General features: G+C 42.6%; 1 protein-coding gene and 1 long non-coding RNA gene across 2 annotated transcripts in view; one reads left to right on the top strand and one right to left on the bottom strand.

Annotated features, from left to right (window-relative positions):
* LOC141984897 (uncharacterized) overlaps nt 1-9,515 on the top strand; it is an 82,280-nt gene extending 72,765 nt beyond the window's left edge. The window contains exon 4 of the long non-coding RNA XR_012638836.1: nt 8,706-9,515. This is a non-coding gene — a long non-coding RNA (uncharacterized LOC141984897). The remainder of the gene's footprint in view (nt 1-8,705) is intronic.
* LAMA2 (laminin subunit alpha 2) overlaps nt 1-18,511 on the bottom strand; it is a 472,624-nt gene that overhangs the window by 228,561 nt on the left and 225,552 nt on the right. The window lies entirely within an intron of this gene.

Genomic DNA, 18,511 nt, shown 5'->3' with positions numbered 1-18,511 from the left:
GAGGTGATTAAAACAAGTGGCAATGGTAAGTGGTTAATATCTTTTCAATGCTGTATTACTTGTTTATGTAAAACATGCCATGAAAGTTTTAGATTTAGTTACTACTTAGACAAAAAAAAGGTCCAATGAAAACCACATTGACACCTTAGAGTTTTCAGTCTGAGCCCTCAGCTCAATGCTATTAAATGGTAGCACTTCAGTGAAGTGCAACAGAGGGGACTGAGCTACGATATTAAACAATATCAATTAACAATAATCAGAGTAAAATTCAAGGGTTTTCAGTATAAAATGTTACAAATTAATTCAGTTTTATCTAAGTAAGGTTCAGCAAGCCTGTTAGGATATAGATATTCAGGCCTGTCTGCAAAGGTCTGTACTTTAAGAATTTAGGTGTATTCTTATCACTTGGCTAGTTATAGAGGTATAAAAGACAGAATCAAAATTACGTCTGTCGGTGTAAGGGCCTTCTCTTACTGTGACAGTCTGAGGCCCTGTTCTTAGGCTAAGGCCTTTGGTTAAGCAGCAGAGGCAGCCATAAGCTGGGAAGTGAAGGGTCACATCCTCACATTCCAAACTAGTCACATTGAAATCCGGTGCTATTGGGCTGGTAGGAATACAATTCTGTCCTGATAGCGCCTATCACCTCCAGAGAAAGGGAAGTGCCTAGAAAATGTAAAAGGAAACTTAGTTTGATAGCATCCTGTCTGGCAAGAACTCACTTATCAATAGCTGGGATGTGAAATCCTCACTTCTGTATTGTTTTGTCATTATAGTTCCCACTTTGCTATTGTTTGTCTGTATAATCTCTGTCTGGTTCTGTGATTGTTCCTGTCTGCTGTATAATTAATTTTGCTGGGTGTAAACTAATTAAGGTGGTGGGATATAATTGGTTACATAATTATGTTAGGATTGGTTAGTTAAATTTCAGGAAAATGATTGGTTAAGGTATAGCTAAGCAGAACTCAAGTTTTACTATATAGTCTGCAGTCAATCAGGAAGTGGAGGGGGGTGTGGGTGGGGGAGATGGGAACAGGGAATGGGGGTGGGGAAATTGGAATCATGTTTTGATAAAGGGGGAAATGGGAACAGGGAATGGGAGTAAGGAAATTGGAATCATGTTTGGCTAAGGGCAGGAATGGGAACAGGGACACAGGTGTAAGGCTCTGTGGTGTCAGAGCTGGGAAGGAGGATACTAAGGAAGGAAACTGGAATCATGCTTGCTGGAAGTTCACCCCAATAAACATTGAATTGTTTGCCCCTTTGGACTTCGGGTATTGTTGCTCTCTGTTCATGCGAGAAGGACCAGGGAAGTAAGTGGGTGAAGGAATAAGCCTCCTAACAAAGCCAATACATATGTTCTATCAATAAGGTAGCTTCTTCCAGTGGCGCTTTGACTGGTGACTCGAGCACACCCAAGCCAAACAATACTTTAAGTTAGGGGTGCATCCACTATGTTTGAGATATGCTCTCACTTCACAGAATGACATTCCACAATGGCATAAACCTTTCAATATCATGCTTGGGCATGTGTAAGAATAGGGGCCTTGCAACAGGCACCACTGCTACCTTGGACCAGAGGAGCTACTGCAAGACTCCAATACCCTTATTCTTCCTGTCTCTGATTGGCCTCCGTGGGAGGAGTGGAGCAAGAGCAGGAGGGAAAACTAACATTGAGAGCAAAGAAGGAGCAAGGAGCAGAAGAGCCCTTTGAATTTGTGCTCAGGGCCTATTCACATATTGTTACATTTCTGATCCTTTTTCCTACTGGCTGTATCTTTTAGTGCTTAAAATTAATGTCACAAAATTCCAATGCATATGAATTATACATAGTGCAAATCATGACCTTCCCATTGCAGATTAAACATCTAACTGCTACATGGAGGGGGAGGGATGAAGAGACTATATGAACAATAAAGTGTGGAATATATATCTTCATAGCCTTCTTAATTTAGATAATTTAAGTGTTTCTATTACTTCCTTCTAGTTTGGATATGTATCATAAATCACAGTGTCTCCTTAGGACACAGACTGTTAGTGTGTTGTTATTTGCTGTTTTCTAAGAAAACAGGAAGTTCTGCTCTGCAAAGGCAAGCCCACAGCACATTTGGAGTTTCTGCTCAGAGTTCAAAGCAGGGCATGAAAGCACTCACCAGGATGTAGACTGCCACTATTCTCACACTCCCTTGGGTGGTACAAATATTTATGCAGCTTTAGACACTTTTAATTTTAAATTCTTTCCCACGCAGGTTAAATAACTGTGTTTTTCTTGAAACCTATCCAGGCAGAGGATGATGTTTTTTTAAAAAACATCAGCATCCTACACGCTTGCCTCTGTCCCACTCAAAATCCTTCTCAACTCATCTTCAGTTTTAGAGATGCTGCTGCTTTTGGACACATTTACCTCTCCTACTTGTTTTTATCTAACCTATAGTATTGTAAATTGTTTCTATTAGGAAAGTTGAAATGAATCATGAAAGTGAATTTATATAAAAGCAGTATCAATGTTAGTGTAATGATTCCCCAAGCACGGTCCGTGGACCTCTGGTGATCTATGCGGTACTCATTGGTCACATGGCACTGACTCTCTTTGTTTCCAGCTGCTGCATTTTACGAGGAGACAGAGAAGATGCATAAATATTAGTTAACAGTACTTTTCCACATAAATAGTAGCTGTTATCACCACAGGGATGGTAAGCAATCATGAATAGGGGGGAAGTGGCTCCTTGCAATCATAAAAGAAAAGGGAGACAGTGCATGTGTTTCTGCTATCATATATGTTATTGTTGTTTTTATAAAAACACAGATTTGTACCACTTACGTAACTCAGATCAATGAGTGATATAGCCCTTCACTCCAGCAAATACCATCTGGTCTGAATAGAATAAATCCACCCAATCATGAAAGAGCTTCCAAAACGAAAGATTTGTAAAGTTAGTGACCAAATGCCACACTACGCGTTCCAATGATATGAACTATGGTGACCAGATGTTCTGATTTTACAGGGATGGTCCCAATATTTGGGGCTGTCTTGTGTAGGCCCCTATTACTCCCCACCCCCGTCCCGATTTTTCAGACTTGCTTTCTGGTCACCCTAATATTAACCATGATCAATAGAGATTAATTGAGAGAAGGGGGTTATATTTATGGCAGTATTATTAGAGAATACCTGATGTGGATCAAAGGGTTTCAATGCTGAATGAATCTGGTTTAGCCTAATGTATCGACTTGGCAGTTACTTAGAAGTGAAGTGGCCAAAATCTTTTCAAGGATCCTATATATACACATTTGCATTGATCAACAATGTCTCAGCAGCATAAACAAACAGGTCTTTCCCATTTCTAATATAAGAGACTTTCATTTTACAAACCGCATGAGTAGGAGTTAAATCAGAATTTGCATAGAACTATTCTCTGTGGTGGAGTTCATCTTGCCAAATGATTAATGGTGCTTTGGGTTTGCTCTAAGATCAATTGGATGCACAATTTCAGCTTTGCTTGAATCTGAAAGGTAAACATATTAGCCCATAGGACTGTATTTAGGCAACGGAAAAGAAGGACTAGGGCAGGAAGTAGTTTATGTGTGAAAAGTAGTATTTTGCATATGACCCAGCAGCAAAATGTCTTTGTGATAGAGCAGGACAGAAAATAAAGATGGAGAGAGAGAGAAAAAAAAAAGTTTTTACTGACATAGTATCAGTTTCAGGTAAAATCCTCTGAATGTATTCGCTCAATTTGTGATTCTAGAGACAAACCCAATTGGGATATTCTGTTAATCTTCAAATACCCCGATACCAAAGGCTTCCCAGAGGAGCTGACAGAGACACTCTGTCACTATGACAGAGACACAGCTATGGGACCCGGACTTGTGGACTCAGTGTAGCAAGCCCACACTAGGGTGTTCCCACTGCATTGTAAACATGGGCTTACAACTGATGGATCTTGGTCTCACAATCGTGCTAGTGCATCCATATTGCAGTACACAGACCTTCTGACTCAGGTCTGTGGCTTGAGCTGCATCACTGAAAAATGACAGGGCTTGGACCTGAGTATCAGTGTGACTCAGGTTCTGACTGCCCCGACTCCCTCCCCTCCCCCACCCCATCCTACCCCACCCCGACAGGGCCCGAAGATCTGGGTCCTCATGCTTGCTGACCCAAGTAAGACTAATTTGTGGGTGGATGGAAGGGGGGCTTGGGCTCAAACCTGAGTCAGATCCTGGGCTTATTGTGCAGTGTAGACATCTCCTATGTGACCTGGTGATTAAGTTTAAATGTCTTGGGACACTTCAGTATCCACATTAATGATATTTCTAATGGGTTAGTTCAAAAACTACTATCTAACTAATCTCCACATTAGTTTTCCAACAGGTAATCTCTGGACCCCCAAAAAAACACATCAAACCATATCCTATAGTTGATCCTCTTGCCGAATATAGACACAAACACCTCAAGAATTTTATGTGCCCAGTTTCAGTGTCCAGATGAAATTTGACACCCTGATTAAAAAATTTCATTATGAAATTAGCGATAGCCCTAACCACAGTATTGCAGCACTAGCAGACTCTGTGACTGCCTGCCTATCTCATCCATCCAACATCATCTGACAATAATTCAAGGAGGAGGAAAAGTAAGATATTCTAAAAGTGTTTTAAAGCATGTAAAAAGTAAGAGTTAAGCCCCGACTCACTGTAGTAAGAGTCGGGTGACTTTTCCCAGACTAACACATAGAGACCCAAATTAGTACCATATTGTACACATGCTGTATGAGGATAATATCCTGCCAAGTAAGAAAATGTCATCTTAAAATAGAAAGCTACATTTCCTCAGGATATTGATTGAGCCTAGCTGGATTCTGTAAAAGATAGAAAAGTGTATAATGTAACTTCAGATGTGAGAATTTATTAACTTAAGTGACTGGTATGGTCAGACCTAATACTCGGTCCCTACAGCAGGAGGATTTCTCAGGTCATTTTGTTTTTATATCACTAATCTGCTAATGCAACCCAGTTTTAGGAACTGCTGCAAAGTAATTAACTTGTTATAGTGCCTACGTGATGTGTTGTACAAGGGATTTATTTATATGACTCCCATAGTCATTCTGCAAGGTATATGAATTCCACAGCTCTTACAGATTTGAAATTTTAATAGGGACTTTGTTGTGTGCAGTAAAGTTGCCTCAATTTTTAGAGGCTTTGTTTTAAAGTTGGTGTCACAACACAATCTCTAAACATATCGGTCAGATTTCAACCAATTCACTCACTTACTCAGAGTTATAATTTGACCAACAATGTTACACTAGCAGTACAGCATTTAGACACTTTAGCCCCAGCCTTCAGATAGTATAATTCTATGTAGCAGCGTTGGCTTGTATGAAGCAATGACAGTTTACACCAGATAAAGATCTGGATTCTTGAGTTTATTTGTGGTTGTTATGGCTCTCAGTGTATCTGCATTCTATGGTCTTCTAGACTGTGGCTTTCAAAGCCAATACCATAAGAACATAAGAATGGCTATAATGGGTCAGACCAAAGGTCCATCCAGCCCAGTATCCTGTCTACCGACAGTGGCCAATGCCAGGTGCCCCAGAGGCAGTGAACTTAACAGGTAATGATCTAGTGATCTCTCTCCTGCCATCCATCTCCACCCTCTGACAAACAGAGGCTAGGGACATCATTGCTTACCCATCCTGGCTAATAGCCATTAATGGACTTAACCTCCATTAATTTATCCAGTCCTCTTTTAAACCCTGTTATAGTCCCAGCCTTCTACAGGTTGACTGTGCGCTGTGTGAAGAGCTTCCTTTTATTTGTTTTAAACCTGCTACCCATTAATTTCATTTGGTGGCCCCTAGTTCTTATATTATGGGAACAAGTAAATAACTTTTCCTTATTCACTTTCTACACACCACTCATGAACTTATATACCTCTATTATATCCCCCCTTAGTCTCCTCTTTTCCAAGATGAAAAGTCCTAGCCTCTTTAATCTCTCCTCATATGGGACCCGTTCCAAACCCCGAATCATTTTAGTTGCCGTTTTCTGAACCTTTTCTAATGCCGGTGCATCTTTTTTGAAATGAGGGGACCACATCTGTACACAGTATTCAGGATGTGGGCATACCATGGATTTATATAAGGGCAATAGGATATTCTCCGTCTTATTCTCTATCCCTTTTTTAATTATTCCTAACATCCCGTTTGCTTTTTTGACTGCCACTACACACTGCGTGGACGTCTTCAGAGAACTATCCACAATGACTCCAAGATCTTTCTCCTGATTTGTTGTAGCTAAATTAGCCCCCATCATATTGTATGTATAACTGGAGTTATTTTTTCCAATGTGCATTACTTTACATTTATCCACATTAAACTTCATTTGCCATTTTGTTGCCCAATCACTTAGTTTTGTGAGATCTTTTTGAAGTTTTTCACAGTCTGCTTTGGTCTTAACTATCTTGAGCAGTTTAGTGTCGTCTGCAAACTTTGCCACCTCACTGTTTACCCCTTTCTCCAGATCATTTATGAATAAATTGAATAAGATTGGTCCTAGGACTGACCCTTGCGGAACACCACTAGTTACCCCTCTCCATTCTGAAAATTTACCATTTATTCCTACCCTTTGTTCCCTGTCTTTTACCCAGTTCTCAGTCCATGAAAGGATCTTTCCTTTTATCCCATGACAACCATGTTGGGAGTGTGTTACAAATGTAGCACATGGTTAAGAACTAAAATACCACAAGGCGTTTGGGACAGTGCACAAAGTAGCAGCAATTGCTACTTCATTAAAAGGGCACACAGCGTGCTACCACAAGCCAGCTGGTGCAGAAAAGTGTTGAGGCGATGGCCATACACTTCTTTTAGGATGTTCCATATAACTGATGACCTTAAGGGAACCCAATCTTGTGTTCAGCAGAGAACACAAGGTTCAAGATCTAGCTGCCCACAATACAGAACAAGAAGAGGTATAGCTGTTCAGACTCTGCTGTGCCCTCTACTCCCCTTGTACAAATCCATTCAAGAGAAGGCAAAATATGGCCTTTTAAAGAATAAAATTATTAGTAATGAGATTGTTCCTGCACCAGTGATCCTTCTGTGACCTTGCCTGCTCTGTCCTTTCACTTCCCTTCACTCAACCCCATTAAGCGATTTTTAAGACTGGGTACCCATATTACTTCAAATCTCTCTCCTTGATCCATTGCTTTTGATATGCTTTAGCACAAAGAGCAGCATGTGATGAGCGTACTGAAGTTAAGACCTGGAACTAGTGTAATGCCCTAACAATAGATGGTGTGTTAGTGCGTGATGTTGCTCTGAGCCTAAGCAAAGAGAATTTTAAAATGCTGCAATCTTCTTGAAGCCAATCCAGGAAAAGACAGATTAAATCCTAAAATCCTCTAGATTTCAGGCATCACTGACACAAGGGATGTGATTAGCTACTGAAGGGAATGTCATGTGGAGGCAAAAATAAGCCACTAAGAAAAAACAAGAATAAAGGCATTAAAGAATTCTACTATTCTCAAAAATATTTTCCTTTCTCCCTGCCTGGTGTCCGATGTAATACAGCAAACCCAAACTGGCTAGACTGAACCTTAGCTTTATGCCCAGCTCGTAGCTGTCCTGCCTAAGGAGGAGATCTGGGGAGGAAATGCATCACAGTTCCTTGCCCTACTCCCAGGGGAAACTAATTAGCTGCAGCCCTTCTCTTAGATGCTAATTTCCCCCCCTCAAGCCAGCTCAGCTCAGTTGGCCTGCCTCTCTCCAATCCGACCCCACCCAGCCACTCAGGAGACGGTCTCATGAAAAAGCTGTGCTAGCACCACCACCAGAAGCACTAACACAACCATGCAGGATCTGGAGTCCTACTCCACTCTTATTCCCCGGCAGGACCACAGTAAGGCCAGTCACACTCTGCTCCCAAGACAACAGAACATTTAAAAGTACTCTTGAGGCTTGTGGGAAAGGGCCGTTCCTGTGCTTAAGATCTTTTCTATACCCTCAAACAATTTTCAGTAATAATACAAAATTAATTATAAAGGGGGGAGAAAGCAGTGAGACAGGCTTTCAGCCTCAGGCGCCTCAGAGTCCCCCATTTTCTTCAATATTTGAATGCCCTGTTTAGGGCCTCCGAACATGTTCCCTAGAAAGCAGTTCTGAGCACAGGACTTAACACCAGGAACTGATGTGCATATTCTCCTTTTAATGCCTGTGCTTAATTCCTGCACTAAGCATTATGTCCGGAGATGACACTATTCTACAATCCCTACCACATACCCATGCTTCTCCCTTATTAAGAGTCAAGAAAAAATACTCACAAGAGTAGTTTTGGACTTCAGTCTACACTCCCTTTCTCATGGCAAATTTTTCTTCTCTGATCTGCAGTGTGAATCTCTTGGCTTCAGTGTGCAGCTACATTATATGCTGTGCACCTGTTTCATGAGCAAAACTCCCAGTGATGACAGTGGAAGTTCTTCCCTCAAAGCTACTGTAGAATATCTAATACAGATCCACACTGTAGATCAAAGAGCAGAATTTTAACTGTAGTTTCTTAGACATTCAAGGAAAAAAGGAAAATGTTTTGTTCTTTGTGGCTAAAATCATCTTTTTCTTCTTTCTTCTCTTAGATGCTAAAATAAATACTGTGAAACAATTCTTTGATAATCAATGTGTTTCTACAATTTTTCCCCACCCCTCTCTTTTTCCTCATCCCAGCTAAAATATGAAAAGCTCAATGAGATCATGTGTAACACTCTCATTCTGCGGATCACTTCATTTTGTCACAAGCCTGTGGTTTCCTGAGTTTGAAGCAATCTGAATTTCCTCATGTCCTGGTGGCACATTAATAATAATTATAAAAAAAAAAATACAGAAGACTTTATGGCTTCCAATGAAAAATAAGCCTCAAGGGATAACAACAAGAATCTTTGGCACTTCGAAGAGCTCACAGAACTTTCGGGTATACATATTAACAGTTGGGCCAGTTTGCTGGGACCTTTTTTCTCTGCTCTAAACAGGATGTTTAATACTGTCCTACAGAGGCATATTTATAAGGGCAAGCCAAGTCACTGGGAATTCACATTTTTGTTTACACAATCAACATCATCATAAAATCACACAAACAGAAAAATGTTTACTTGTTTAATTTCTATTGTCAGCTTGTTGGGATTTCTGTGTAGGTTGTCTCACATATCAAAGAAAGAGAAGATGAATATATTGCCTTTTTGGCAGTATTAGTACTACATTCTTAGCGTTTTTAATATTTTACGTAGAACATTTGGCTGTATTTCTGGTTCACTGGTTTATAATTTCCTGACCTACTGCAAAGTCAACTTTCAAAGTAAAGACATTTTCCTGATGTTCTCAGATCACCCAAAACAAGTGCATGGTAAGCTGTTGTGTCTGGATAATTGTGTGATAAGACTGCATATCTTTACCAACACAGCTAATGATTATACTTTATTTTTAGTGTGCCTTTCATATTAATTAATTTGGTATTCATTGTATTAACATTGACCATAATGACATCCATTATAATACCTAATGTATATCATATACCCTTCCATAAGCATTACATTGTAATTCAATATGGACTCTAGCATTCATTATGATGGTTCCTTTGAGTAATAATGTGGATTTTTAAAAATAATTCCAATAATACTTCTATTGTCTTTGAGCATTAATTAATGTTCACTTATTATCAAGTGGTATTCACTGCCTAGTTAGGGAAGATGAAACCCTGCCTTGCAGTGGTAACTTGAATTCCCAGGATGCTCTAGGGTAGTCCAAAGGGATACTAGCAATCCCAAAGCTCTAGAAGTGAGATGTAAAACTACACTGCAATCACACATACTACAGCATTGCTTTATTATTTATGAAATTTTAAGCCCTCATACACAAAATCAGCTTGCTTCTATGGATTGATGATTGATAATGTGAGAAGATGAATCCTCAGACCTAAATTTTCAAACACAGATGACTGAAGTTAGCCATCCAAATGAACATCGAGTTTCACTGCCTTCAAGAGTAGCTGATACCCAAATATGGAGTTAGATGCCTAAGTTTTCAGGTATTTGAAAATTGTGGCCCTAAGACATGAAACAGTAGTGGCAATACAGCACAGTTTAGGGCTTGATATTTTTTGTGTAGCTTTTTTTGGCAGTGTACAGCTTCTCCCCAATGGAATTTTGAGTGTCAGATGGAGCGCATCAAGCCTAATAGTCTTCTAGATTCCTGCAAAGAACCTTTCAGAAAAACTCACACACAGGATTCTACAGACTATGAGGCAATGGATATCTGGAGAACATTGCCAAATTTTGCACTCTATTGCAACCATGCAACTCAACTGAAACCAAGGGGGAAGAAAACTAGTAATGTTGCACAGGTGTCACTGAAAAAAATTTGGTGCTTATCAGCTCTACTTCAAGACTCCCTGGTGATTTATGTACAGACAATGGGTAAAATTTCTCCTTTTGATCAGCACTGTCCTTTCTTCCCGACCAAACAGAGCACAATTGCACATTCTGTATATCCTGTCCATATGCAAAACTATCACTAATTTTAATGGGATATCAAGAGTAAAACCTGTGCAGAACATGTAAGAGAGATCTGTTTTCAGAGTCAGAGAATTTAGCCCATATTTTACAATTTCCAAAGATGTTACATCATATTAAAGAAGTTCTGTATTAAAATCACAAATGAGTTTGATTCCCCATAGTTTAAATTCTAGGGTATTACTAATTAAGAGGTCTCTTGGTTTTTGGTACTGTTTCTCTCCCTCTGTGTGTGAAACTTGCAAGCTGCTAATTGTGTTAGTACATTCTAAGACAGAGTCTGTTCTCAAAGCAATTCACAGAGAGAGAGAGACCCAAAGCAATACTCAAACAACAGAAACAGCACCCAGAGACTCCCTGCCCTTTTGTTGTATTAACAATTGTGATTAAAACAGAGATAGAGGATGTATGTGGATGGATGCTTGGTGTGGATAATAACTGAATGACCAGGGAGGTGCCAGCCTAAGAATCCAGTGTCCATCGGCTGAAGAAGGCGTCAAGTGGAAATAACCAGAGGACCCCCGGAGGGCAGATTGGAATCCACCCAACAGCCTCAAGAATGGGAGAACCAAAGAACAAGATAACATCTAGCAGCACAGAGCCATCAGGAATGTGCTATCTGCTGATTGATTCAGCAACAGCATGATGAAGCAATTCCCATAGACTGGCATAGGAAGAAATTCCTACAAAAATAGACTCTAGAAAGTGAGAACTTTGGGGTCTGATTCTGCAAACCAACTTCCAGGAGCATCAGATGAGCATCTGACAAGGCCCTGGCCAGTGGCTTGGCATGAGCAACTCTAAGGCTGGTAACTATGATAACAACCTTGCAGAACCTCTGTGTGTGTGTGTGTGTGTGTGTGTGTGTGAGAATGAATGTGTGAATAAATATGAGATTGAATGGAATGTTATAGCTATAACTAACTGCTTACTATGCTAACAACCTTGCAGAACCTGTGTGTGTGTGTGTGTGTGTGTGTGAATGAATGTGTGAATAACTATGAGACTGAATGGAATGTTATAGCTGTAACTAACTGCTTACTATGATTCTTTCTGTATTCACAATAAATGTGGTATTTTGCCTTTTTCCCTTTAATAAGATCCTGCTGGTTTTCATTTTATTGGTATAACAAAGAGTCTTCTGAGCAAACAGTGGGCATTTAGGAAAATACTTTCGAAATTTCCTTCAATTACACTCCTGAAAAAAAAAAAGATTATTTTTTGTGCCAATGACTCACACAGATCTGTAAAACAGTTGTCTGCTAAATAAAACCTGCAGCATGTATGTACTGATTACCCATACCAACGATACCAAAACATGAAAGCTACATAGATTGAAAAATGAGCTAAAGATATATTTTACTGCACAAAGGTGAGGAGAGAAAAGCAAAAGCACTCATGTTGGGAATCGGCAGCATGACACACCATGGCCAGGTTAATTCGCTACATGATGTATTCATAGCAGAAGGCATATTGGAATCACTTTATTTCATGAAAACAAATACAGAGTATCAGAAAGACAAAGTCTACTGAGGTGTGAGGGTTCAGAAAGAAAACAGGCAAGTGTATGGGATTGGTTGAGTCTGAAAACAACCTTTGGCAGAAACTTGGCATGCAAGTGCAGGGAAACTTTGTTATTATGCATCATGGCCTCCAGTTCACCAACCCTTCTCGTGGAAGTAATAGCTACCAGGAAGGCGACCTTAATGGAAAGGAGAGACAGGGAGCAGGAGGCCATAGGTTCAAAGAGTGAATTCATCAAGGCAGAAAGGACAAGGCTGAGGTCCTTGGGAGCAATTGGCTCAATGGGTGGATAAGTCAGGAGAAGGCTCTTCCAAAACCTGGTAGTCAAGAGGTGCGAAAACACAGAGTGCCCCTCCACAGGGGTGTGGAAGGCACTGAGAGCAGCTATATGCACCTTGATGGAGTTGAGCATGAGTCCTCACGCCTTCAGGGACAGGAGGTAGTCCAGAAGAAGAGGGATGTCCACATCTTCCGGCGCAAAACCCCTCTACTGGCCCATGAGGTGAAACACTTCCACTTGCCCATATAGGACCACCTCATAGACTCTTTTCTGCTACTCAAGAGGATGTCTTGAACTGCTGATGATCATTCCCGCTCTAGCGAAGATGCCCATCCAAAAACCAAAAACTCTTAGGTGAAGCATCTGCAGTTCTGGATGCCTGATCCTGCCACCATGCTGCATGAGAAGCTCCAGGAAAGGTGGCAGCAGAAGCAGGGGATGTGCCGACATGTGGAGAAGGAGGGAAAACCAGATCTGATGAGGCCAGAATAGAGCAATCAGAATGATCGTTGCTCGCTCCTGTCTGATTTTGTGTAAGACATGTGGCAGGAGCAGTAGCGGAGGAAAGGTATAATTGATCTGGTCTGACCAGTGGATGACCAGGGCATCTCCTAGGAAAGGGCGCTGAGCCTCCCCAAGTCCCACCCCCACTCCCCAGGAGCAGTACTGGGTGCATTTGCTTTTGGCATGGGAAGTAAAAAGATCCCTAGTCAGAGTCCCCCAGTGGTCGAAAATGTCAGCAGTCATGGTGTTGTGGCCAGTTCATGATTGGCCATGAATTTCCTACTGAGAGTCTGTGGTTATGTTCTGAGACCTGGGAAGATATGCTACTCACAACAGGATCTTGTGTGAAATGCACCAATCCCAAATGCCCCCTCATTTGTTGATGTAGTAAATGATGGTGGCGGTGTGATAAGTACATGACGGGAGTGAATAGATGTAAGAAATGCATGACATGCTCTCCACACCTCCCGAAGTTCCAGGATTTTGATGTGTATCCGGGATTCCAGAGTAGTCCAAGTCCCATGATATATGCTCATCCATATGGGCACCCCATCTGATGAGTGAGGTGTCCATGATGATCGTTGTGCTTGGGGAGGATGGGAGGAAGGGTATCCTGGTGCAGACTTGACCTGGATCTGTCTGCCACTGAAGGGAGGAGAGAACCTTGTGGGGGAACTGTCAGTACGAAGCCCATGGTGCATGGGAGAATAGGCCCTCTGTAGCCACAGTTGTAGGCAGTCAAAGAAAAAATGAGCGAAGGCTGTAATGTACTCTCAGGTCGCCATGTGGCCAAGATGGGAAAGGCAAGTCCTGGCCAGAACAGAAGGGCCAGAGAACACCTTGGTAATCAGTTCCTGTAGGATCTGGAACCTGCCCTCTGGTAGGTAGGCATGTGCCAAGACTGCATTAATGCGGGCCCCAATGGCTTGTAGTGATTAAAAGTGATTTTTCGTGCGGATCGAGGCTCAAGCCTTCCTTTTGGATCACGCTGCTATTAGCTAGTCATAAAGATAAGGGAATATAAAGACCCCTTGCGGGCAAAGATAGGCCACCACTACAGAGAAAACTTTGGTGAAGATCCATGGAGTAGTGGTAAGTCCAAATGGTAGAACCCTGTACTGGAAGTGTCGAAGGCCTGCCATGAATCTCAAGAAATGTCTGTGGGTATTATGGATATCTATGTGAAAGTAAGAGAGCTGTAAACCACATGCCCTTTTCTAGTGAAGGTATGTTGGCTGCTAGAGTGACCATACAAAACTTTGGCTTTTGTATGAAATGGTTGAGACAATGGAGGTCTAAGTTTGGTCTCTACTCACTCTTCTTTTTGGGAACTAGGAAATAGGTGGACTAGAACCCTGAGCTCTGATAGATCATAAGAACAGGCTCTATTGCTCCCCTTTGTAGTCGGTAGTTCACTTCTAGGGAGAGGATACTGTCATAAGAGTGGTCCCTGGGGCGGGGCTAGAGCAGGGGACATGGGTCAAGTAGCATTATGAACTTGATTGTACAGCCATGTCGAATAACATCCAGGATCCAGTTGTCCATTGTTATCGCACTCCAAGCTGGTAAGAAGAGTGCTAGATGCCCCCTGAAGGGGGTGGTTTGGGAGTGCAGCATGAGGCAAGATGGTTGACGGCTCTCTAGATGCACTCAGAAATATTGCTTCTGCAAATACTTAGTATGAAATGCTGAAGGCTGTGATTATGTACCTGGAGGAGTGGCCGTGGAGTCTCCTGTTATGTGCGAGGAGGCTCATTGTGCCACTGATTGAAGCATTAGGGAGCTCTGAATCATTGCATTGGTGTCAGGCAGTAGACATTGTGCTTGGGTGCTAGTGTGTAGATACCCAGCAATCGTAGAGTGACTCTGTAGTCCTTGAGGGAATAGAGGGAATCATTTATCTTCTGACTGAAGAGATGAGACTAATTGAAAGGGAGGTCATCTATTGTGTTCTGGACTTCTCTTAGGAAACTTGACAAATGTAGTCATGACTCGCTCCTCATGACAATCCCCATAGCCATTGTGTGCAAAGAAGTGTCTGCCGCATCCACCATGGCCTGAAGTGTTGTCCTCGTGACCAGTTTCCCTTCCTCTAAGATAGCCTGGAAGTGGGTACCATCTTGCTGGGGAAGCTTGTCTGCTAACTTGCCATAGGTAAGGAAGTTGTATTTAGTGAATAGAGCCAAGTAATTTGGGATTAGAAATTGAAGGCTGGAAGAGGAGAAGACCTTGAGACCCAGAAGGTTCAGTCATTTGCCCTTTTGTTCTCTGGGGTGGAGCGTGGGTGTTGTTGCCGAACTCATTCTGTTGCCACCTATATGACAAGGGAACGGGGTGAGAGGTGAGAAAACAGAAACTCAGACCCCTTTGTAGGTACACAGTACCTCTTCTCTACCACCTTGGGGGTGGATGTGCCATTGGCTGGAGTGTGCCAGACAGTTCAAACCTGTTGAAGAAAGGCATTGTGGATCGGTACAGCCACTCTGATCAGTACTAAGGCACACAAGATGTCAAGCAGCTGGTTGTGTTCATCCTGTACCTCTTCCAGTGGGATGTGGAAGTACTCGGCCACCCTGCATAATAGGTCCTGGAACTGGCGGTAGTTATCCGGGAGCGAGGAGGGAGCTGAAGACACTGTGGCATCCAGGGACAAGGAAAGGAACCACTCCAGTTCTGGCAGGCTAAGGAGTTCTTCCCCCAATCACCTGGATCACCTGGATCAATTAGTCTTCAGCTGTTGTTAAGACTGCACCTATCACAACACGTCCACCATTCTTCTCGCACTCTTGCCTTTCTTCTCCATGTTTATCTGAAATGTTTAACAATGTCATCTTCCCATCTTCTTGGAAGCCAACCGGGTGGTCTTTTCTGTTCTCGTGGGTACCACTCAGCAATGATTGCGGTCCCACCTATTGTCCATGAGCCATGCTGTGTGGCCCGCCCATCGCATCTTGTTATGTCTGCTTTCCACGATAATATCTTTCACACTGCTGCGTTCTCTGATCATTTCATTTGGGATGCGATCCAGAAGGGAAATTCCCAACATAGTTGTTCCATTGCCCTTTCAGCTACCGACAGCTGCTGTTCTTCTCTCTTCGTCAGTGCCCATGTTTCACTGCCATACAGCATGGCTGGCAGCACTGTTGAACTGAAGATATTTGTACATGTGGTCTTGTCAATTTTTCCTTTGAGGACGTCCTTGATGGAATTAAATGCACACCAGCCTGACTGAATCCTTTGCGAGAGTTCTCTGTTCAGGTCTTGGCGCATATTAACTTCTTGGCCCAAATATATATACTTTTCCACTTCTTCAATTTCTTCTCCTGTTACCGTTATTCAGGCTTTTCATAAGACGTCCGATCGCATGTATTTCGTTTTGCAGCGGTTCATTTTCAGGCCGACCTGACTGCTTTTCTTGTCAAGTCTTCGTAGCATGCTCTGCAGTTGGTTGGTGCTTTGGGCAATTAGTACGATGTCGTCCGTGAATCTGAGATGGAATAATCGTTCTCCATTTATGTTGACACCACTCCTCCAATTGATCTTGTTCATAACTATTTCGAGGCAGGCGGTGAATAGTTTTGGTGAAAGCGTATCTCCTTGTTTTACGCCTTTCTCAATCGGGATGTGGAGGGGAATTTCGAGGAGAGTAATGTCTGTTGTACATCCAGTATTTGCTTCCTTCAACAAACTGATGTACTTCATGTTAATGCCCTGCTCTGCGAGCGCCTTTAATATTGCGTTAAACTTGGCGCTATCGAAGGCCTTTTCATAGTTGACGAAAGCAATGCACAGCAGGAGTTTGTATTCCCTCGCCTTTTTTAGGAGCTGGCTAAGGGTAAATATATGGTCGATCGTACTGAAATTTCTTCAAAACCCTGCCTGCTCTCTTGGCTGTTGTTCATCCAGACTCTGTGAGAGTCGGTTCATTATCACTTTTGTAAAAAGCTTGTAGATGTGAGAAAGCAGGCATATAGGGTGGTAGTTCTTAAGATTTTCTCGATCGTCCTTCTTGTGCAGCAAGATGGTATTTGACTCCTTCCAGCTTGATGGTATTTTTCCTTCTTCAAGATATCGACTAAATCTTAAAGCGAGGGCCTTCCAAAGTTTTTTGCCTCCTGCAGAAATCATTTCTGATGTTATTCCATCTTTTCCTGGAGCTTTTCCCTTCTTCATCTGGTGTAGTGTGCTTCGGACTTGCTCCCTCAGAGGAAAGAGTGCTTTTTCTTCTCCTTAGAGGTTGAAGGCTAGCTAAGCTTGAGGAGGTACGCATGCCTGCCTGCCTAGCCAGTGGGATGGCTTGAAGTTAACAGCTAAAACAACACGAGTAAATGGGTCTTAGTTCCCTGTGCATCATCGAACCATTCTACAGTGGTGGAGCAGAAACTGAGCGACGAGAGGTTGCTAAAAATGTCAGGTGCTAGGCCAACATGGAAAAAGACAACACTTGCTGTGTGTACTTACAATTGTAGGTTGCTGGCGAGGGAGGAAACATTAAACCATTTTCCACCAATACCGGTTCTAAAAGCCTACTCAATGACAGTTGAAGAGGTGAGATGGGGGAGCCCTCCCGAGCTGAGCAGAAAGGTTCCTAAGGTGGATACTGAGGCCAGGACCCCCAGGACAGCCAACAAGTTGGATCCGACGGTTGCTGCAGAGGACCTCTAGGAGTGGGGTATCAATGATTCTTTTGCTGAGAAAAAGGAGGGTACTGCCACTGAATTGGTGGAATCTTCGAATAGCCATATCAACAGCACAGGAGGGGTGGACCCTGCACTCCATTCAAGTCCTCTGATGCCGAGAAGTCAGAGCCCAGTTTAAATGGCAGTACCGGCAGAACCACAGGAGTTGTAGGGGAGTGGGTGTGAACACAACCCAAACAAGGTAAGTACAATGTAGGAGAGCATCCCCCTGAAGAGGTGGAGACCTTACCTCCAAGGCAAAGAGTTCATGAGGCCTGGGGGCCAATTTGATCCTCCCTGGCATCAACAGTACATGCTCCACATTTGGAACCAGATTTAGAACCAGAGCTAGAACGGTGGCACAAGGATGCATGCAGGAACGAACAGACACTACTACTTTGAAAAGCTCTGACTCCAGGTTCATGCATATAACCCTCAGTGGAATACAATAGGGACCATCATTTGAAGAAAAGCATATGATTGGCTCAGTTGTTCTGCATGTCACAGAAGGTAAACTGCTAATACGTTTGGGTTTGGAATGGGGCTAAGCCAGGATATACTGTGTGACTGACCATCTGCTTATAGGATTCTTGATAGGGCTGCTGAGCTGTATCCCTCTTCCTGACCCCCAATTTTTGGGAAGGGTCTACATATTTTGGGCTGATGCTTGTCTCACTGACCAATGCAATTTGCAGATCCTTGACTGGGCTTTTTGTTACATGGGAGTCTAGGGAGGCCTGACACATTGTGGGTCTGACCATCCACTAGGAGGTTGTTCCTGGGCTATGCCCACTGCAGCAAATCTTTACTGGGGGATGAGAACAAGGATTGTGGGCTGGTGTTTCTGTCACTAAATATTGCACCTTCTCTACTCCTTCAGAGCCCTCTTTCAATCCTCAGACGAGAGTGGGGGCATGAGGCATCTCAACTACAACTCCCATGATGCCCTGCAGCAGCTCAGGCAGACACAGATAAATGTCA

This window comes from Natator depressus, chromosome 3 (genome assembly GCF_965152275.1).
Source record: "Natator depressus isolate rNatDep1 chromosome 3, rNatDep2.hap1, whole genome shotgun sequence".
Taxonomy (NCBI): domain Eukaryota; kingdom Metazoa; phylum Chordata; order Testudines; family Cheloniidae; genus Natator; species Natator depressus.
The sequence above is the reverse complement of the archived record's forward strand: the minus strand, read 5'-3'. Positions and strand labels throughout refer to the sequence as shown.